This window comes from Malaclemys terrapin, chromosome 14 (assembly GCF_027887155.1).
Source record: "Malaclemys terrapin pileata isolate rMalTer1 chromosome 14, rMalTer1.hap1, whole genome shotgun sequence".
Taxonomy (NCBI): domain Eukaryota; kingdom Metazoa; phylum Chordata; order Testudines; family Emydidae; genus Malaclemys; species Malaclemys terrapin.
The window spans coordinates 5,732,320-5,756,158 of NC_071518.1; the positions used below are offsets into that span (position 1 = coordinate 5,732,320).

Here is a 23,839-nt window from a genome sequence, read left to right on the forward strand (position 1 = left end):
TCCAGAAGTGCTAAACCAGCTTTTGAAAGCAGTAGCTTCTTCTGCAGGTACAGAGAGAATATCTTCTTCATTTCAGTTTATTCAACTAGTTCATGAATATGAATTTATATTAAAACAGGCTGAGAGATAATGGACCCAAAATGCTACTTGCTTGATCATATATGGAGATATACCTATCTCCTAGAACTGGAAGGGACCCTGAAAGGTCATCAAGTCCAGCCTCCTGCCTTCACTAACAGGACCAAGTACTGATTTTTGCCCCAGATCCCTACATGGCCCTCTCAAGGATTGAACTCACAACCCTGGGTTCAGCAGGCCAATGCTCAAACCACTGAACTATCCTTTCGCTCATAACTGTATATATTGTTTAGTTAATTCTCGAACAACAAAAAATCACTCCAAATAAGATTAAAGTAATGCTTCACTGAACCAAGCGAAAAAAAGTTGCAACATTTCTTTTGGTTCAGATTTTGTCTCAGTTTCTCACCTTGTGGTAGGATTACTTTGATGTATTCCACCTAGGTCTAAATTTTAATATCATTTGGAAATCACAGTTAGTGTAGAATGGGGCTGCCCATTCACTAATGATGTTTACGTGGATCACCATTGCATTTTAGGTGAACTTTAAGATGGTGATAGTATTGGCCTATGCAGTCCCTTTAAAGGGTTTGAATCTTTGGTCCATCTCTTTCTTCATGTAAAACTCTGGAAGCTGTGATTAACTGAGCTGCTCAAGATTACAGCCCCCTTGTTTAAACAAGGAGGAGGTAGTGGCAGGATGTTCTCTGTGGCAGTTCCTCAGTTCTAAAGACTCACTCTCTCCTCAGCCTCCCACCCCAACCCTAATCCCTCTGGGCGTGGCCTAATATATTCTGTATATTGTGACCTTGATGTCACACTGCAAAATTAGCCTATTTTTCTGGTAGGTGGGGCATTTGAATAAGATTTGAAGTGGGTAAAAAAGGAGATGTCAATCATAGCGTAGAGATGTTTTTCCATCTAATGGGTTTGGATCAATGTAGAATGACTGACTGTGAAATAACTTGAGTCTTGAATAGACAATTTTTATCAATTCAAATAAATACAATACCTAGACTGTAGGCTCCTTGAGGACCCTTACCTAATCTATGTTCTTTACAGAGCCAAGTATGGTTAACAATAAATATTAATTAAGGCAATATTTGAAGTTTTTTACCTTCCAGACTCCCATGCTTTGTTTCTTTTTCAACTTAATATTTATGTTTAAGATTGGGGGTGGGGGGAAAGAGAGACCAGTTGATGGCAAATGTACAGAGCTGAGAACATTTTTGGGGCTTTTTTAACATTATTACTATCACTGCTGATACTCCATCTGTGAAATTGACTAGGAAGAGTGCAAACTGATGTATGGGAAAGGGGGCAAAGACAGAGAGCTGCCTGAAATCCACAGAGAGGTAACTGGTTTTTACCTGAAAGCATTTATTCACAAATACATGGAGTTAAACGTAAAACTAGAATCCCTATTTGTGATGTTTGAACTGTTAACAAGCACCAGTGTGTAACAGGTACAGCTGACAAGGGTAGAGCTATTTTTGTTTACATTCCATGTTTCTTTAATAACACAAATATTTATCGGTAAATGTATATGACTGCATTATCTTTTTTGGCTAAATTTCATTTAAAATAATAAAATCTGTGGGAAAACAGCTTACAGGTGTGTGGTCAACAGCCTTACTAACATACATCAAATAAACAGTTTTACTTTCTAAAACTAATTTGAGGGGGTGGAGTGTGAATAGGGTGATTTAGAAAGGTAGCATTTCAATACATGAAATGTATACATCAGCTGATCGTGTTTCAGTGATGGCAAATATTGACTGATGTTCCTGAGTGCTACTTTACTGTTGCAAGATTGCTACAATACTTTAATTGTATGTAACAGGAGGACAGTTGTTCCAGTTTACCACATTTTACTTCCCCTCTGCCTGCTCCAAACCTTTACATTACATTTGTTTTGTGTTAAACAAGAATAAATCCAATGAAGAGGAAAAAATGATCAACACAAACACACATTTTCAAATAGTTATTTTTTGTTGCAAATACGCATTTTCTTCTCCATGCACCTACTGGCCACCAGTCAACCCCTTCTTTATTTGTCCTGCATCCAGTGTGAGTACTACTGATTTAGGCCTCAGTCCTACAGACTTAAACACGTGCTTAGCCTTACGCACTGTGAGCAGTCCCGTTGAAGTCAATGGAACTACTCACCATATGTTAAGTTAAGCAGGTGCATAAATATTTGCTGGATCAGAGCCCAACAGTGCTCTTCACAGGCTTTCACCTCTGTGACTTTCAAAACCTTTATAAATCCAAAGTCTGGCTCGGTGTCTAGACCAGAGTCACTCCATTAGGCAGCCAGAACTGAGTCTTCCTGCACTAGTGAATAATTCCCTAACAAAACACATTATATATCAACATAATATAACATATTAATAAGTAAAACACAATAAAAAGCAGCCTTTTTAATAGTGTAGAAGGTCAAATGCATTGTAAATACAAGAACTGCCAAGCCTCCTATGGACTTCATGCATCAACATATTGGGAATAGAAATATGAAACCTCAAAAGTATTTTAAATAGAAAGTCCAATTTTACACTGCATTGACTTGCACTGTAAACTATGAAGAGAAAAGAATGCATCTTAAAATTTCTGAACTGCTATTAGCACTTTTACCTTTCTTCTTCCCAGTCCACATTACTCAAAAATGGTAAGTAAAAACAGTAATTGTTTAAACCCTATATTCTGTAACTAAACTGGACCACAACTGTTACTGTTCAATTATAAAAATACTAGGATATTACAATGTATAATAAGAATTATAACAAGCTCTATTGCATGTGATATTAGGAAGTTCTTAGTTTCCAAGCTGTAATGTTCAGTAAATGCTTTTGGCCCTGTTAGGCCATACCTAACGATATTGCACAACTGACTGAGGACTAGGGGGCTTACATATGAAAGTTTATAAAGTGCTAAGAAATTTCAAAGATGATACTTTTCAGTTTCCCTATACAGAAGAAAACAAAATGTATGTTTGTAATGAGATGCCCCTGAAAGATCCTACAGGCAAAAAGCCAGGCATCATCACAATATTGGACTTTGTTCACTAAAAAAAAAATCACTATATTTAATGCTTCACTATTGTCTTTCTGGCAATTGTGAGTGGGGCAGGAGGATAAACTTGGAGTCATTACAGCTTCATGCACAGGTGTTGGTCTGTTTATCCTTTAAGAATGAGCTACTATTGTACGCTGACATTGAGAATTCTTTCAACCTCGGTGTTGAAAAGAATCAAAAGACAGGAATGCAGGTTACAGAAACATATTACTGCAGCCAAAGCACAGAAATCTGGTCTCCGAAAGTACGTGTTGATTGGCATGAAAGTGAAGGTAAGACAAGTAGGTTGCCTAAAAATATCACTTTGATAATGTGGTGCTCAGACACTGTGCTGATGGGCTACAGTGCAAATCCCAAAAATTGAGGATGACAGCAGGAAAAATGAAATAGATGCCATAACAGCAAAGGATCTTGGAAATTTTGTCCTTCTCTGGTAAGAAGTCAGAACTTAAAAAAAAAAAATGGATTCAGTTTTAAACCCATAAAAGCTCCACAATCTGCACAAACTCTTGTGGGAGGTGGAGTACCTGCAGCGCTGGGAGAGCTCTCTCCCAGCACTGGCGCTGCGACCACACTCGCACTTCAAAGTGCTGCCGCGGGAGCGCTCCCACGACAGCGCTTTGGAGTTTCGAGTGTAGCCATGCCCTAAGCCTGAAAATCCCCACAGCCAGTGGAGACACATTACCAAGCATGAAATGCTAACTAACCACAAGAGGTGTCATCTTCTCCCCAACAATAGAAGGCCTATAGATATCAGACAAGCCATTGTGGGACATTAGTAGACAAAAGACTTTGTTGATTGCTTCCCCCACAAGACTTAGGCCTTGGCTACACTGGCAATTCACAGCACTGCACTTGCTGCGCTCAGGGGTGTGAAAAAACACCCCCCTGAGCGCAGCAAGTGCAGCGCTGTAAAGCGCCAGTGTAATCAGCGCCTGCAGCGCTGCACGCTCTCTCGCAGCGCTGCAAGCTATTCCCCTCGGAGAGGTGCAGTACTTGCAGCGCTGCGAGAGCTCTCGCGGCAGCACTGTGAATCCGCGAGTGTAGCCAAGGCCTGAGTCCCATCATAGCCTGAATTCTGAGGGAAGGGTACAAAAATCCTTGTCAAAGAGGAATTGTTATCACTATGCTGCTTGGAATTCAGAGAGAGCAAAATTTCTAAGCATAAAAGGACCCCCAAACTGCTTGGCTTGGATTAGTTCTCAAAGACATACGGAGCTTGCGTATTACATCAGCAACTATTACATTTTGGAGCCTAAAACTGTCTCTCATTTGTGCATGTATGTGTTTACCTGCTTTAACCTTGTAAATAACTCACTTCTTTTTCTTAGGGTATGTCTATACTGGCAGAGTTACAGCACTGGCAGTTACAGCACCACTCAGAGAGCACTGAAGGGAAACTGCTGTTGTGTGTTCACACTATCAGCTGCCTGTGCAATAGTGTGTTCACACTTGCGGCACTTGCAGAGGTATTTGGAGCGGTGCACTCTGGGCAGCTATCCCATAGAGCATCTCCGTTCTGCCGCTAAGAGTTGGGGGAAGGCAGAGGGTGCCCCAGGGCATGCTGGGTCCTGTCCCAATGCCCCGTGATGCATTGCTTCGCATCCCAGCAATCCCTGTGCTTCTGTCTGCATTTGGCGCCATCTTTCAACGGTTTGTGTACTGAGCACTCTGCCTTTTCAGTTTGCAGGAATGGATCCCGCACTGTTCACCAATATGCTGCTCACTCTCACTAACGTGTCACAAATAGCAGTGGAGTTATTCCTTAAACTACAAAGGCAAGAGGAGTTTGATATTGATCTCGCCACGCGTACTAGCCACGACACAAGATTGCTTGTGGCATTCACGGAGGTGCTGACCACGGTGGAATGCCGCTTTTGGGCTCAGGAAACAAACACTGAGTGGTGAGATCACATCATCATGCATGTCTCTGATGATGAACAGGGAGGAAAGTCACATTCATGGGACTGTGTGGTGAGCTCACCCCAGCCCTGTGGTGCAAGGACACGAGAATGAGAGCTGCCCTGTCGTCGGAGAAGCATGTGGTGATTGCACTGTGGAAACTGGCTACTTCAGACTGCTACCGATCAGTTGCTAACCAGTTCGGAGTGGGAAAGTCGACAATTGGACACAGGTTGACAGAAGTGTGCAGGGCCATTAATCACATCCTGCGCTGAAAGACCGTGACTCTTGGCAATGTGTGTGACATTATGGATGGCTTTGCACAAATGGGCTTCCCTAACTGCAGAGGGGCAATAGATGGCACGCATATTCCAATTCTGGCACCAGACCACCTCGCACATTAATCAGAAGGGGTATTTCTTAATGGTTCTCCAGGCGTTGGTGGATCACCGTGGGCGTTTCATGGACATTCACGCAGGTTGGTCCGGAAAGGTGCATGACGCATGAATCTTTCGGAACACTGGCCTGTTCAGGAAGCTGCAAGCAGGGACTTTCTTCCCGGACTAGATCACCATAGGGGAAGTCGAAATGGCCATTGTGATCCTGGGAGACCCTGCCTACCCCTTAATGCCATGGCTTATGAAGCCATACATGGGGAACCTTAACAGCAGCAAGGAGCGGTTGAACAAGTTGAGCAAGTACTGAAGGCCCGCTGGCATTGCCTATCTGGGAGGCTGGACCTGGCCGATGACAATATTCCTATACTTATAGCTGCATGCTATATGCTCCATAATATTTGTGAAGGGAAGGGTGAAGTTTCACTCAGGGCTGGACCACTGAGGCTCGGCGCCTGGAGGCTGAATTTGAACAGCCAGAGACCAGGGCTATTAGAGGGGCACAGCGCGGGGCCATAAGGATCAGGGATGCCTTGAAGCAGCAATTTGAAGCTGAAAGCCACTAATATCGGTTCCTATGCTTGGGAGTGCAGTGATGGTAATGCTAGGAGTCGATTGTGATCGGTGCAGATGATGTACTATGAAGGCTTAAGAAAATTGCCTGTTACTTTGCAGAGCTTTTTTCTTTCAGTTAATGGAATACACATTGCTTTCAAACCAAAAAAATTCTTTTATTTAAAAAAAAAAAAAAACAACCAACCAGAGGAGAACGATAAACAGCGCAGCGGGTACTGTACTTCAGCAGGGCTAAACTGCAGAGGGATGGGCGTTGAGTTCAGTGGGTACCGGGAGTCTGCAGGGCTGGATTGTGATGTGGCAGGAGTGGAATGCAGCGGATACAGACTAGAGCCAGGAGGTTGATATGAGTGAGTTGGGGGCGTCTGCGGGGCGCATGGGAAAGAGTTTTGCAACAGCGGTTGCAGGGGAGGATGGGATTGGAGCTGTTCAGTTTACAGTGCTAGTAGCACCTGGAGCGTGTCTGCTTGGCACTCCATACCGTTTAAGAGATGCTCCCTGGCTTCGTTCTGGTGCGCCGCATTCTCCTTTCGGTCCCTCTTCTCGCTGTCCCGCCACTCCTTCAATTTTTGTTTTTCGGCCATGCAGTGCATTATGACACCATGCAGAAAGTCCTCTTTAGTTCTTTGTGGCCGCTTTCTAATTCTACGCAGCCGTTCAGCCGGCGATACCAAGTAGGGAGGCTGGGCTCCCAAGGTCGTATCTGTGAAGCCAAAATGCAACATTTTACAGAAGCAGTATTGTTTGCAACACACAGAACACTCTTCAGTGAGTTAAAAAACAGCCACTATTCACATACCTGTCACTACCTGGCTGACCCCAGGCAAGCACACATGAGCCACAAGACCCACAAAATGGTGAGTAACCATAGGGGCAAGGGAAATCAGGGTCCCTGGACCGTACTGTACACTGGACACATGGCTCTTGGGGGAACCAGCACTGTGGGGGGGGCCTTATAATCATTACCGTCCCCACATTTTCCACAGGCTGTGTTCATTATGGAAGATATCTCGCTGCTGAGGGTGAGCAGGGAATCAAGGGAGGGTCTTCTCCAAGACTGTGGCTTCCACCCTGGCCTTTATGCAGCTCGCCTGTGTGCTGTAATGCCAACCTGTGATGGCAGAGTGGCATGGGAAAGTTACCCTTAATGGGGGTAAAAACAAAGCAGCTCTGCCAAAGAACTTGCGGCAGCGGATTACCCAGTATCTCCATGAGAGTTTTCTGGAGATCTCGGAGGCAGATTCCCGTGAAGTGAGGGAGTCAATCAGCACCCTGTTCCGCTGCTCAGACTAGGCATTTGGTGGTACGCGCATCATACAAACACAAGCCTGCTTTCTGCAACGCTTCTGCCCCCAACAACTCGCTTCAGCGATTCCCAAAATCAAAACCTCTTACCAGGTGCCTCCTCTCCTGTTTGCGCTTCACCAAACTCCGACAGCTGTGACTGGCTAGCCTCCTCCGGGGTAGATAAGAGCTCCTGGTTGCATGCATCTCTGACCTCCGAGTCGTCCTCTGCCTCCCACCATTCATCCAAGATTTCCTCCTCCTGGCTTGGTCCACTCTCGACTGGCACGCAAGTTACCGAAGTATCCACAGTGGCCTTTGCAATGAAGATGGGGTCGCCACTGAGTATTGCATCCAGCTCTTTGTAGAATCGGCAGCTCATGGGCGCAACACCAGAGCAGAGGTTTGCCTTCCGCGCCTTGTGGCAAGCATGCCGCAGCTCCTTCACTTAGACCCTGCACTGCAGCGTGTCCCAGTCATGGCCCCTTTCTGTCATGCATCATAAAATCTGTCTGTAGGTATCATAATTCCTATGGCTGGAGCACAGCTGGGACTGGACAGCCTCCTCTCCCCAAATGCTGATGAGGTCCAGCAGCTCGGCATTGCTCCAAGAGGGGGATCGCCTGGTCCATGGAGCAGGCATGATCACCTGGAAAGATGTGCTGAGACCACTGCACGTGTCACCAAGCAAACAGGAAGGGGACTTTCAAAATTTCCAAGGAATTTAAGGGGAGGGAGGCTCACAGTTGGTCAACCTGAGGGCAGGGCAGTAGAACTCAAACCAATGACTAGAGAGGCAAGAACAGGCATTGTGGGACACCTCCCAGAGGCCAGTCGTAGCGCTGTAATTGACCAGGGTGTCTACACTGGCATCGTGGCGCTGTACGCCTCTTGTAAGGGTGGTTTTTTTACAGTGCTGTAACTGCGCAATTTCTGCGCACTAAGTGGCTTGGCAGGGTGTACACCTCGGGAGTTACACCTCAGAAAGCTGCTTTACTGTGCAGAAACTTACCAGTGTAGACAAGGCCATAGTTAATAAATCTTTAGTTGGTATTATAGGATTGGCTACAAATATTGTACCTCAGATCTCAAACTAAAAACAACTGACCTGGGTAAGTGATTGGTCCTTTGGGACTGGAAGTAACTGTTGTGATTTTTGGTGTAAGGGACTATCTATCACAAAAACAGGCACGCAAGGGTGGCAAGATAGACCAGAGTGCCCAAGGAAACTGTGACTCCACATTAAGGCTGTTACAGTGCATTAGGAATTCACACTTATTACTTGGTTGGTGAAATCTAATTATAGAACTTACAACCAGTTGGGGATTTGTGCCCTGTCCCTTGACAGTCTGCCCTGAGGTTGGCACTCATGTCAAGCTGTCTAGACTAGCTCATGAGCATATGTATCTATACCAATCTGAAGCATATGCTTTGAAGTTTATGTTCATGGATATTTTTAAACCCATTTTTGATGAATGCAGAGAAGTGCAGATTGTATGGGAGGTAAAAAATTTCCACTTAGTAAACATTTAAATTATTTTGTACTTCTGGTGACCCTCAGTGGATCTCAAGCACTTTACAAATATTAAGCTTCAAAACACAACGGCTATCTAAGATAGTTAAGGAATGCTAAGGGATCATTTACCCACCAATGAAGGCCAGCCATAAGCAGAGTGGAATGTAACAGCTGTTCAGCAATTGTACACAGGAAGAGTATCAGATGTAACTAATAGAAAAGTGGAAAGCAGAGTTGCCTAGCAGGTAGAGGAGACCTGGATTCTCAGGAGAATGCCTGAGTCCAGATCTGGGTTCTATTCCTGGCTGTGCCACTGGACTGCTAAGTGGCATTACACAAGTCACTTCTCCTATATGCGCCTCAGTTTCCCCATCTGTAAAATGGGGATGATACTTTGAGCACTATGGATGAAAGGTATTGTAAGAGCTCCGGCAAGATTATTAAACTTGCAGAATGAATTAGGTGTGGAAACAGTTCTCAAAGGTAACTTGGCCAGAACATCCAGGCTAACTCTCTTACTCCTTTGATTACAAACTTTATTTTGTATCTCACTGCAAAGCCAATAACAAAAAAAAACTTTTTGTTCATAACATCTTGCTGGGCCAAATTCAGAATGAAGACTGCCCCCTACTGAATAACCAATACCATTTCTTGCAGCATCTCACAGCTTTCCTAAGTACTGTGATAGCAGAGTGAAATTAACAAGGCCAATGAGTTTCACTACCGCTAAAGACAGCTAGGAAGAAAGAAAAGTAGTAAAGACCTCTCCCACAGTATAGCCAAGACAGCATGAACCCACAACTGTCAAAATGGTGTGGGAAAAGAGAAAGTTCAATCTTGCTTCCAGCAGGAGAGAGAGAGAGAGAGTGTTTTCTGTATATGAAAGCTAGGTACAAGCAGGATCTAGGGACAGCACCCTTCTCAGCAGTGATAAGTTAGTTGCAACTAGGTTTCTCACAATCTCATTGTTCCTGTACCTGTATGCTTTGTGCCTATTGCTAACGAATAATAAAAAATACCTAAGGTGGTGTATAGGTTGTGTGACATCTGTTTGTTGCCTTTCCTTGTTTTTGATATTTTGAACAAAACATCCCTATTTAATATTTTATTTTGTACTAGATTGGAATGCATTTATACTAGTGTCTATGAAGCGGTTTTAGAGAAACTGCCACATTCTTCGTTATCTTCAGATGTAATTTCAGATTTCCACTACATACGTTTCAGTACAACAAAGTAAGGATTTTGACACGAAATCTCTATATTTTAGCATTTACAGTATACAGCTTAATAAACACAGTGACAAGTTGAGTCCAATAGAAAACTAAACAAACAGTATTTCACTCTGGTTCAAATGAATGCAGTTACCTAATTATAAAAGTTTAACCACCCTCTTGTATGGAAAACCCACAAGAAAGGACTCTAAAAATGGATTCTTCCTTGCAGAGCTCCTCAACTTTATCCTGGGGGGAGAGGGTTCAGGTGAGGGTGAAAATTAACAAAGGCGTTTCTGGCCACTGTGCAGCCTCAAAAGGCAGCACAGTCTGCCCCCAAACATGGGTGATGACATGGAAATCACATGGAGGTCATGCACCTCTTCATCAGATCTTGCCCTAGACAGCTCTGCTCCAATACAGCCACATTACAAGGAGCCACCCCTTATCTTTCACCCCTTTCTATAACATGAACCCCAGCCTTACAGGGTGATATTCATGGGAAGGGAAGAATAGAGTCATGGCAGCAAGCTAACATCATTTCCACAGATAAAGGGGTAGATCAGTAGTGGTCAACCTGCGGGCCGCGAGACAGTTTGTTTACATTGTGTCCAAGCCCACAGCTCCCAGGGGCCACAGTTCGCCGTTCCTGGCCAGTGGGAGCACCTGTAAGCGGTGCAGGCCGCAGGGACGTGCTGGCTGCCGCTTCCGGAAGCTCCCATTGGCCGGGAATGGCGAACCTCAGCCACTGGGAGCTGCGGGCGGCTGTGCCTGCAGACAGTCAACGTAAACAAATTGTCTCACCGCCTGCCAGTGGATTACTCTGACAGGCCACATTCAGCATACGGGTTGCCCACCACTGGGGTAGATGGATAAGATTCTGAGAGAATGATTTAGACCAAAGGGGGGAGGGATAGCTCAGTGGTTTGCGCATTGGCCTGCTAAACCCAGGGTTGTGAGTTCAATCCTTGAGGGGGCCACTTAGCGATCCGGGGCAAAATCAGTACTTGGTCCTGGTAGTGAAGGCAGGGGGCTGGACTCGATGACCTTTCAGGGTCCCTTCCAGGTCTATGAGATGGTATATCTCCATAAAGGTTCTCACCACTGTGCCTTATAAATCTAAAGCTAACACCAAATAAGTTTAAAATGTTGCAGGAGAAAACTCTACCTTGGTTCACAGATCAATAAATATTTGCTTATTAGTACCTGGAAAATGTTATTAGAACCTGTTGAAAAACATCTGTTACAAAACAATATATGTTGGTTCAGTAGTTTTAAGTTCTGGTTAAAAAAAGGTACTCTTAATGTTTTATAGGAAGTTTAGTGGGGAAAAGGTTTATCAAAATTGCCCATGACATTTGGGGGGGGGGGGGGTTCCCCCAACAAAAGAACTATTTTTTTAATCAGAAAAATTCATTTTTTCATCAAACAAAAAATATCAAAAAATGAATTATTCTGCAAAAATATTTTTGATAAAATGATCAGTTCTACTCAAGATCACTTATGAAAACTTTAAAGCAGGTAAGGAAAACCATTCAAAGAAAGTTCTATTCTCTACCTTTCCATCTCTGTTTAGGTCTACTAAATTCAGCTCTTCTTTCACTGCCAGCTTACAACAGTGGCCAGAAACGCCTTTGTTAATCTTTGGCTGATCAAAAGCTTAAGCCTTTTCCTGCATCACCAAGGTTATACACATGCCTGTGTTTATTCTAGGATGGAGAACTATAACAATACCTTCCTGAGCTATGAAGACCATTGGGAGACTTTAGTTAGCGAAGAAAACAGTTGCAGCAAGATGAATTCTGTGGTAAGTTTCAGTTACCTTCCTGGTAAAATTAGAAGTGATAACTCACAAAGTCCTATGTATAGAGCCTAGGGCACAGCTGCTTCAACGGCCAGCATCCCTCTGACCCACTAGAGCAACTATATTTGTCCAGCTGTTTTATAAGGGTAAGGCTGAAGGGAGCAGCAGGCAGTGTTTTCAGTGAAAGTCCTTAGCCACCATCAAGGAATAAGACGTATACATGGATCTGGCTTAACTCAGGAAGCTTTGTAAGATGCAACACTTAATTCAGGCTTTTCACTGCCAGACACAGTATGGCAAAGTTTCGACTTGCATGCTAAGTTTTCCTTTCTCTGTCTAGTAAAGCTGCTTTGTTATGGTGTCATGGAGGTTTCTGCCTGGAGAAATGTTGTTCATATCAGGCAAAAAGCATGCAATTAGTAATAAATACTGACTCAAGTTGCCTTATTTGACTCAGAAAACTAGCCTTTAACAAAAATGACTTTCTTTTTTTTTTACAAATCTGTAGAGACTTCAGATTTGGATACACTTGCATCTAGCTGAGAGACGAGGGAAATATGTGTGTAATACATTTTATTCTTATGCAATTAGTCTCATTCAGAATGCTTCACAACGAGAAACAGCAATGTTACTTTATGTTCTCTTTCTAGCATGTATTATTAAATTTCTATATTAAAATAGTCTTCTGACCTAGCATTTTAGAAAAAGTAAACATTCTAATACAAGCTTCCAATCAAGCTAATTTAGAAAAAGTATGGTAGTGAACCTGTATAATATACTGTAAAACAAGTCAGTTGGTTACTTCCATTTATTGAGGCCCTTCCTTATTCCCAAAAAGAACTGTTTTAAGATGTTTACTTCCCCCACTAGATTTCTACAAAAAGGAAGTCATTTAATTGTTTATTCAGGGCATCAACCTTTAGGAAACTGATGTAACTATCACACTGGGCTTTAAGATACAGGGAGAATACTAATATTGTTCAAATTCTTGCTCAGTATACATAATTCAAAATAATTAAATTGAAGAACAATCTATAATCATAAGGAGAACTGACTCTCGAAGTTCTTCCTCACCTTCTGAATTTTACTTCATGTTCCTAGCACAGTCCTGGTTTGCTTATACCACTTTGTAAGTCTTCCTAGAAAACATGATAGCTACAGCCTTTAAACCTATGAAAGTTTATGTACTTTCAAAAGTTACTCACTGATCTTTAGAAGACAAATGCAATGAGTGAGTTTATGCAATAGATCCAGTCCTAATTTTTATTATTTCTACAAATCAACATCTGGAACATAAAGAAGTATTTGATTTTTAATTGTAAAATAATTAAGCTCTAATTTACAATAAGAGAACAAAAGTAAATTAAGTTCAAAATCCCAACAGATCCTTAAATGACTGTTTTGCAGAAAGGTATTAGAGGGCTCTGTCCAGTGGATTATTTTATTTATCGAAACAGTCTCATGTATAGATCAGAATACAAGTGTACTTAAAATAAGGAAATTTTAAATTATTGCGCATTCTAACTAGCACCTTAATATATGTTCTGCAACACAGCAACAGAGCAAATTAAGGATTTAGACGTAGCTTAAGAAAATCTTAAACTATGGTGAGAGAGGCCCTGCACCTGATTTCAAATAAATTGTTTATTTCCTTTTTCACACAAATTAAGAAAATGAAAATATGGAATTTTTTTAAACATATAAATAAAAAATAAGTAATTTCAATAATTAAAAAAGCAACCCTAAGTACCAAATTCCAGGCCAAGAAAAATTACACCCATGAAGAAAAGATTTTATTGGAAATGAGTTTAGTATGCATAGCATAACTGCATTCAACAACAAAAATGTGTGGCTGGTAGGTTTGCATATATTCCTGCTTCAATTACTGCATTGGTTGGCCTGTTAGATTCATTGCACAAAAAATATTCTGCAGACCTTTAGAATAGTGTTATTTTTGTATGTGCTTCTATGTATGCAGACAAGTTCCCATCTCTTCCCATTAAAACAAATGGTTGACTTTATTGTGAGAAGTATCCTTATGTATACATTTCTTACAAGGACGACGAGAAATTCCAACTCAAGCAATGCCTCATTAAAAAATATTAAGAGCATGGAAGTTCTGATAAAAAGATGAGAATGTACATGTTCTGTGAATTCATCTCATTTTTTTCCTATGAAAATAAGGGGTAAAGAGAACCTACAATATGCTTATGTAAGTCATTGCAAATTTGGTTAATGTAGGTTGAACCTGCACTGCTCTCATTTTAGAATCAGGACAACCTTGAATACTCTTTTATGGTATGAAGATGTATCATATATTTAACCTTTCCTTAGCTAATCAATGGAAAACAGTATAGAACATATCTTGTGCACCACAGAAAAGTCTGATTTTTGTCCAGGGAACACAAGTAACGCTCAGATTTTGTCATGGTTAATTTTAGTAAAAGTCATGGGCAATAACCAAAAATCCACGGAAGCTGTGACCTGTCTGTGACTTTTGCTACTGTGGCTCCATGATTTCCTCTGCCACCGTGGTGGCTGGGAGCTATGGGGTTCCCTTTCTGCCCAGGGCAGCTGGAAGCTGGGAAGAGGGGGCGCATCCCTCCACCTATGGTGCCTGGGATCTGCAGAGTGACCATATTTCCCAAAGAGAAAACGGGACATGCCCAGCCACTCGCCCAAGGCTGTCGCCCATCCCTGGAACCCTGAGGAGGGCCCCCTTAGGAGTCTGTCACCTGTCCCTGGAATCCTGCCAGGGCCCCACTGGCTACCAGCTAAAGTCCCACAGCCCCTGGGCCTGAAGCAGAGAATGTCACCGAGGTCTCGGATTCCGATTCGTGACTTCCCTGACATAAACATGGCCTTAAACCTAAGCACTGGACTATTTCAAAAAAATTATTTAGCAGAACATGCACTGGATGAATCCTTAACATCAAACATAACATCAGACACCAGAATTAATGTCCATTGGATCAGTGCGATACTATTAGGCATTAAACATTAATAATATTTTAAAAGAGCCTTACAATTTTAGTCCTGTATTGCAGCCACCTGATGAACTAAACTTGACAGGATCATAAAGATTTTAAAACCTGTACATTACCATAAATCAGATTTTGGGACAAAGCCACATCCACAAAATGTGCTCAACACTTTCTGAAACAGGCACGATGTTCACATCTATGAAAACTGGATTCAATCTTTAACTGCCCTAACAATTTATCAAGTTCTGCTACCTGTCATCTTCCAATGTCTTAATGCAAACTGAGTTATTAGGCTAAAATACAGTTTACTGTACTTACTGAAGTTTATTACAGTGTTTCAGAATCAATTAGAATTTTTAGTTGTTAGATTTTACACAACATTCATTTAACATGTATTTAAATAAGTTAATTTATTGGTTGTTTTACTCAGAGAAAATATTAAAGGGGCACTCAACTTAAGTTCTAGTGTTCAAAAGATAAAGTTTCAAGTACCACTCCTGTCCCTGCATATTTTGATGGTTTTACAGCCACATTTTAAGTGTTTTTCTCTCTGTGTATGTTGTGTGAAAGACCTACAAAAGAGGAGAAACTATAATTAAACTGAAACTAACTATACAGAAAGGAAGGTTAGACATAAAGTAAACTAACTGGAGAAGTAGCAAAAACAAAAAAAAATGCTCTAAACTTTCCCTTACATTAATATGAAGTGTTATCAGTAAAAAGAGTAGGCAAATAATTTCCAGAAAATGAGGTTTTTTTAGTTCATAATGCCCCTTTAAATGTGTGCTTCTGTTAAAAGATAAAACAAAACTCTTCCCTTGGGAATACTAAAAATAAACGGGTATACAAACTATATAGCCCCCTAGCAGAATTGACTATATTTGGTTATAAGTTTAGTACTTTTCACCATATAAGGAGAAAAAAAACTTTAAAAACATCTTAATATTCCAAAGAAAGGAGGAAGAAAATGTCTGATGGCTAAGTGCAGACTGATTCAGAAAATATCAACTCAAATGAGAGAGGAAGGGAAGGGGAAGGTCATCCATCACTTCCAACTGCATGAAGAACAACATGCCCAGCTGCATAATTTTTGCAATCGAGTGTTTGTAGGTGCAAGCCCAAACCCCTTTCCATTACAGAATTCCACAAATGACACATGGGGCGGGAAAAGGGAGTAAAAACACCCCCTCTAGTTTTATTCACAATCCATTACGGGGGATAGAATGTGCACCTGGAGAAACAGGCATCCCTTCTCGAAACTCCCTCGCAATGCCGTGTATGTGCTCCATTGGGAGGGCGGGGGTGGAATTACATCTGCCTCACACCAGCCCTCTCAGGAGCATCACAAAACCGGGGGTGGGAGCAGCTCCCCCACTACAGTGCTACTCATGGGGGAAGGAGAAATGTAGGGTCCTCCCCGCTCCTCAATGCTAGCCTTGCAACCCAATGGGCATGGGGGGGCTGCGCCCCACCCCTCCCAGTGGGACTCCGGGGGGACAGCACTGGGGTAGGCGGAGAACTGCCCCTCCCCCACAGCACGGCGAGGGGCCTAGTGGCGGGGGAGGGGGAGTCAAAGCGGAGACACCCCCCCCCGCCGGAGCCCCGGTCGTGGGGGGAGCAGCCCCCCGGGGAGACCCCACCACAGTGCCGGGGCAGCAGCCCCATGGGGGAGGGGCGGAGACTCGCCAGCGCCCGCAGACCGTAGGGGCGGGGGCAGAGCCCCCCCCCGGCTCGGCCCCTCCCTGAGCCTCTCGCTCGCGGCCCGGTTGCCTGGCCGACGCTGTAAGGCGCGGGGAAGCCGAGCTGGGCCCCGGCCCTCGGGCCCCAGAGAGGCTGGCCCGAGCCATCCGGCCGCGGGAAGCCGCGGTTACCGTGTGTGGTGGCGAATTCTCGTGGTGTTTGTCGAGCGGCTGCGATAATGGCGTCCTTCCTCGCGAGAGATCTCCGCGTCCTCACTGCGCAGGCGCCGCCGCGCCGCTGCCGCTCCCACTCCGTCCCCCGCCCTCCCCGAGAGGCTGCGCAGCCGCCCAGAGAAGCCTCCTCGCAACCGCCCTTAACCGCCGCAAGGCCCATGTCGACTACAACTCCCAGAAGACAACGCGCGCAGCCTGGTGGCCGGCGCTCCCGTGGGGCAGGCTGGGATGTGTAGTACCATAGCGTGCAGCCGTACCTGCTGGGAGTTGTAGTCCAAAGGAGACCTGGATCTTCTGTGAAAGCTGGGGCGCGTAGTTAGCCCCATTTCATGCCAGTTAGATGCCACCCTTGGCTGACTACATCCCCATGTCCCCCAGAGTGATGAATTTTGGGAGTCCATGAAATCTCATCACCTTGAGCTGGGGCATCATGATATCATGGCATGACATCATCTTGCAGCATGATGATGTTTTCACACACTGGCACCACATGCAGCGCTCTCGCACTGAGTTGTGGAGTAAGCAGGGCCAGCTCTGGCTTTTTTGCCGCCCCAGGCAAAAAAGCCTCCCGCCGCCCCCCGCTCCCCAGCGGGGAGCGCGGCATGGGAGGGCGCCGAGCCCGGCTGCAGCCCCACTCTCCCCGGTCGGCCAGAGCGCCGGGAGGAGGGCGGAGAGCCCGGCCGGGGCCCCGCTCTCCCCGACCAGCCGGAGCGCCGGGAGGAGGGCGGCGAGCCCGGCCACGGCCCCGCTCTCCCCGAGTGCCGCCCCCCTCCAGGTGCCGCCCCAAGCACATGCTTGGTAGGCTGGTGCCTGGAGCCGGCCCTGGGAGTAAGGAGATTTTCCCATGACTTCATCACAGGGCTTGGTGAAGTTTAATGCATAACCACCAATGTTGAGTACAGTGGGGCTTCTGTATCTGGTAAGGTCACCAGCTGTCCCGATTTTTGTGTCTTTTTCTTATATGGGCTCCTATTATCTCCCATCCCCTGTCCCGATTTTTCACATTTGCTCTCTGGTCACCCTAGTGTCTGGTTATTGCTGAAACCGGGACTGTACCCATTTTTCTGTTCCTGGTCTGGTATCACTGGGGTTTTGCAAAACCCAGTGTTGTGTCTTGTGTTTTTAAACCCCTCCAGATTTGTCAATTCAAGGAGCCACTTGACTGAGCTTATAAAATTGGCAGCAGGCTGGCTAACTGCATGAGAACTACAGGTCCTCCACCATCAAGCCTGTCACATATTGACACATTGCCTTCTAGCACTCCCTTTCCAAGTCTCCCTAAGAAGTCTACCCATGCCCAAATGGTGGATTGTAAGTCAACTGCGGATCCTAATGTGTGTTCAAAGGAAACTCCAACATTTTCATCCCTGTGGGCAGGCTAATGGATCTTGCAGCACTTGTGATGCTTCAAACAAAAAAAAATGGCAGCATTTAGCACGGTTCAGCATATTGCTGAAAGACAGGCTGCCAGTTGGAATTGGCAAAAATAACACACTGGGCTGGGGTTTCTGTTGCTCCATTCCTGTGTTTGGAGCATGAATTGGGGATCAGGCAAAGGTGGCTTTAAACTACCTTTGTGTTTCTCATATTCTCAAACTGTTGAGGGCCCTGGTGGGCTCTGGCATAAGCCAGAGAAGCAGCAGGACTGTTCTCATTTAAGCTCTGGTTTAAAAAAAAAAAAAAAAAAAGTCCCTTTAGGAGTTATCCACCAGCCCTGGAGAGTAAGAATGCAATGTGCTCCAGTCACCAGTATTTCCTCCATTTGCTGCACCTGGTATCTCCCTGCACCAGGGACTGGGGATGCAGAGGAAAGTGTATGGCCATTGCAGCAGCTCTCTGCTGGCTGGGGAACACCCACATGGGGAGTGTTACCCAGGGGATGTTTTCACCTGCTCCCCCAAAGTACCAGGGTGCAGCAAAGAACTGGCCCCTGGGAGTGCACTCCATCCTCAGCTCTGTGGTTCAGCAGTACACTGCCTCTTTGCAACAATAGTAAATAGAGTGATAATAAGAGATCTGGGGTTAGCAGCACTCTGTATGCTATTGTGGCAGAGAGACCTGGGACAATGTGCTGCTTCAGCATGGGGATCCTGGAGGAACTGAGCAGAAATAGCCAGATAGAAAGGTGCAGCACTTCAACAGACCTGCTCCCATGCACAATTGTGCATTCTGCACCTTAGAGACAGCAACAGGCAAGACAAACGGTGAGGCATCATTGGGGATAGTCATGGGGAGAAAGAAGGAAGCAAGCAAGCTGGGGGAATCCTAGAAGAGTTGCTCCAAAGAGCAGAGATGACAGCAGCTGGCATCATGCAGAACCCAGGCGCAACATTTGCTGCCCCAAAAGTAGCACCAGTGCACCACGAGTACCAAGGTGTGATTGGAGCTGATGCTCATGTGACAGGCCTAGTGGTGGGTAAAGGTAAAGAATTGATAAGATCACTGCCTTGAAGAGAAGTGTCTGGTACCAGGGGGTAGGGCTGAGATTATGTTCTGCATTTATTTAACATCTTCTTCTAAAGTAACCATGTAGCACATAAGCATGTCTAATATAAAATAGTTCTGCATGAGAAGAGCCTTGAAGCTAACAGCCAGACTCTGAATTAGGTGTATTTGTGCAGCACCCTCATACACCTTCCTATTAGTTTTCTCCTCCCTTGGCATATCAGTTCCACACATTTTGCACAGCCGCTGAATCCCAAATCCATACAGGTTACAGTACTTTACCCCGACACCCATCTTACTACCTATTTATACCACCGTTTATGTCATCGTTGAATTTGGCTCCAAAGCTACCAAATGAGTTACAATAGCTTGCTGCATTTGGCTGAATGTGGCTCTGTTGTCCCGTGCGTTGGGTTTGTAAGAAATATCTAGGACCTCTTATTAGTGAAAACAAAATGTGGCCACTGGGTGGTAGTATAAAAGTATATTAACTCCATTAAGGGTTTTTCGCTCAGTTTATTGGGAAGCGGTATTTTAGATTTTTATAATCATCAGTGCCAATTTGCTTTTTCTTATGAAAGCTTTTGTTAAGACAGTCATACAGTAATCTCCATCTCACTCTTGCCATCTCAGCCTGCACATCTCTCCCTGTTGATAGATGGTGACACATGGAAGAGGTAACTGATCCTCCCACTTCCTCCATGCAATGGGTGGGGGGAGGGAATCCACCTTGGAGACCTCCTCTGCGCTCAAATCAACAGGGCCTGATCTGGATCTCAGTTTTTAACTTGGGTCAAATTCCCATAGACTTCAACAGGAGTGAAAAATGAGTGAGAATTTCAGGATATTAATTGTATTCTTTATTTATGTAGTTCCAAATGTGTCTTACCAGAAGGTGCTTTGTTATTCCCACTCAGATAACAATACCTGATTTGTTATTTGAACTCTAAAGGCCAAATTTTGGCCTACATTTTTTTTTGCAACATATATATATATATACTCTAACTTTTATCTACAGTGCTATTAAAAATCATTTGCTCACAGATGACATCTGTTTTATTTCCCCGTTGTTTTAGCTTTTATTTGAGAAGAATTTCCTGGGGAAATTGCTACTTTCACATCTCCAGTATGGATCACCATGTTTGGCACCAGTTGGTATCTCATTCATCACGTTCCCTTTCTTGCTCTTAGAAAAATCACAAGGCCTAGCATACCATCAGAGGTAAAAAATTAACTCTCTGTGCACACAGTTTTGCAACTGTAACAGCACCAGAAGAACAAGGTTGCCAAAGAGACAGATGTATTCTTCCAGGGCATTTGTTTAAACAAGTGACAGGCATTCACAATTTGAACTCATTGGTATTTGTGGGCAGATGAAAACCAAACATAGGAGAAAAAGAGAAGAGATGATCAGAGAATATGAGCAGCTATAGAACATTAGCTACAGTATTTCTTTAGGGATGTTTTCTTTGACCATGCACAAAATCTGTGGTCAGGAACTTGCAGTTAAGATCACCGATGGCTTCTGAATATGACCTATATTTGGAGACTTTTGTTTGAGTTTACTTTATTACGTTTCTGGATAATAAACCTTACACCCAGGAAGAAGCACACACATGGCCCTAGGCATATTGTGCTGTAGCAATACATTAAACTGACATACGATACATGTTAAAAGAAAAGCTGTTCAATCAAAATGTCACAAAATACATAATATGCCTTTTTGAAACAGAGCACTGTAATGATATAATCTTATGACTGCTAATGAGATTTGTAAGCCTTGTCTATTAATTCACATCTGTTTGATCTGAAACATCCATGCTATTGAATCCTGGATTCCCATAGTCATATCTGTCAGTGCACCTCAATCCCAACCTGCAGCGTCTCCTGCTTCCACAGCTCTGCTAAATGTATTTCACTCTCAGACTACACTATAAAGTTAAGCTGATGTAAATCGCCTTGTGTTGACCTATTTGCTCATGTGTCTAAGCTCAAATATGTCTCAGTGATGCAATAGAACTGCCTCTCCAATCACATGGAGCCACGGTTGACCTACTGAGGTCAATGCAATGCGAGTGTAGATACTGCATGACCTACGTGGACCCTGTCAGTCCTTCAACAGCTGTCCCACAATGCCCCATTCCCTGTAACACTGGTCATTATTTTAAACTTCACTGCCCAGGGATCACAGAGAATGGAGGCCATCCCTCCCCCCTTTAAGACACCTCACATGTTTTTGAAATGCCTTTTCCTGATTGCCCACCTTGGTGAGCACACTTAGCAGCTCTCCTTTGTAGTGTGCAACTGCCCAACCGACATGCTGGCTCCTTGCACTAGACACGCTCCTGCCTGGAGTAGACAAGAGATATTGGATCTCCTGGGCCTGTGGGCAGAAGGGGCTGTGCAACCTATGGGACTCCGAAAAATGCTGCAAGGGTTTGTGGAATTTAAAAAAAAAAGGGCATGAAAATTATGGGATTTAGGTGGTATTATGGGATGGAGAAAGTTGCATGCTGGGAACTTGATCGCTGGCTCTCAGAGGTGCCTGGCAAGTCATTTCTATTCCACAACACATTATGAAAAGTTCCCAAAGAGCACTGCACCAGATGGCAGCTTGTGTCACACTGGAATATCTGCCCGTGGTGCACCTCACTTTGCAACAACACAAGCACTCCTGGTGAGTATGAGCAGCACTAATGCAAGTGGCCAAATATGCATGTGCATGAGCAATGTACAAGCTTTGGTAGGTGTACACTACCATAACTTGTATTGACCAAAGTTTGGAGTGTAGACATGGCCTTACCCTAAGCAGCAATTGAGTCTCATAGGCCTCAATCCTCAAACATGCACATGCATAACTGTTTTCCCATGAGTAGCCCCCTTGATTTCAGGTACCAGAGAAATGTAAAAAAAATGGTGGGTGCTTAGCACCCACCGGCAGCCACCCATCAGCGCCTCCTCCTCCCTCCAGCGCTTCCCACCCGCCATGGATGAGCTGTTCCACGGTGTGCAGGAAGCACTGGGTATGCAGTGGGGAAGGGGGAGGAGCAAGGGTGGGGTGCACTTGGGGGGAGGGGGCAGGAAGAGGCAGGGCAGGGTGGGAAGAGGTGGAGTGGGGACAGGAAGACGCAGGATAGGGGTGGGGTTTGGAGAAGGGGTGGCATGTGTGCGGGGCCTGGGGCGGAGCCTGGAAGAGCACCCCCCAGCACACTAGGTCAGCGTCTATGCCTATGAGCAAAGCTTAAAAAAACTGGGCATGTTTAGCTTTGAGAAAAGAAGACTGAGGGGGGACCTGATAGTCTTCAAATATGTTAAGGGCTGTTATGCAAAGGCCAGGAATCAATTGTTCTCATGTCCACTGAAGACAGGACAAGAAGTAATAGGCTTAATCAGCAGCAAGGGAGATGTAGGTTAGATATTAGGAAAAACATTTTAATTGTAAGAGTAGTTTAATTCTGGAATAGGCTTCCAACGGAGGTTGTGAAATCTCCATCATTGGAGATTTTTAGAACAAGTGGGACAAACCCCTGCCAGAGGTGATCTACTTGGTCCTACCTCAGCGCAAGGGACTGGCCTTGATGACTGCTCAAGGTCACCTACCAGCCCGACATTTCTATGATCCTAAGATCTAAAATTTACCCAGCAAGTTTGAGCAGCCATTGCTTCTTTTCTTCTGAGAATTGTTTTAAGTGTCTATTTCATTCACTTAAACTGTCTTTCTAACAGTAAAATACTGTGCCCTTAAAATAACTGCTCACAAGTAGCTATTCCCTAAAATGCTGAGTTTGACTCAACGATGTCTTGAGCATGAAGGGAACACAGGGGAATCAGATCCCATGTTAATGAGGACACTGCTAATATATGCAGCTGTTCTATTCTACATATATATCGTATATCTCCATGGGGTCTGAGGGACTGCCAGTCATGCATTAAGCAATGTGAACAACATCTGTCATGTGTTGTTTGTTCTTCCATCCTCTTGCAAGTGGGGAAGAATCATGTGCAGTGGAGTTTAGGTATGGATTTATTTGCTTTTAGAGATACATGTTAGAGAAGGCAATGTTAAAGAAAAGGCATTTGGAGCAGAAGATGGCAAGGATTGTGGTGATCAGTTCCTGAGGGGGTTCGTTCCAGTCTGGGATGGCCCATGGGCCCTGGAGAAAGTTCTGTCTCTTGCACAGACCAGTTGTACTGTTATTAAGGAAAGTTTCACTGTGGTAGAGCAGTGATCTTAATCCCAGAGTTTTAGATGGTCTTTTAGGTGTCCTGGGTCCAGGCCATGGAGTACATTGAAGATAAGAATTGAGACCCTGAGCTTGATTCAGAATTCTATGGGAAGTTAGTATAGGGAGGACATGAGTCATGAGGTTACTTTTACCTGACAATAGTGGTGAGGCCAAAGAAGGAAATACTAAGCTCTTCGGCTGCACCTCGTCTCCACCAGCTTTTTACCCTGCTTACTTACAAAGAAACTGGTATGCTGAGGGCTTGAGACTTCAGTGCAGAAGACTAAGGGCTTGTCTATGCTGCCCCACAGTTTGGACTGCAGGGTTGTGAACAGCAATGCGCTCCAAAGTGCTGCCTGTAATTCCCCCGCGTGGATGCTGCAGCCCGAACTAAAAGGTTGTTAGTTCACATTAACGTAGTTCTCTTCAA

General features: G+C 44.3%; 1 protein-coding gene across 2 annotated transcripts in view; it reads right to left on the reverse strand.

The window, feature by feature from the left end:
• BANP (BTG3 associated nuclear protein) overlaps positions 1-16,765 on the reverse strand; it is a 262,099-nt gene extending 245,334 nt beyond the window's left edge. The window contains exon 1 of one of the 2 annotated variants that reach the window (XM_054049419.1): positions 16,697-16,761. The gene's annotated coding sequence lies outside the window, so the exon portion shown is untranslated. Of the gene's footprint in view, positions 1-16,696 lie in introns of both variants that reach the window. The other variant, XM_054049420.1, reaches the window with a different exon arrangement.
• Positions 16,766-23,839: the final 7,074 nt, after the last annotated feature.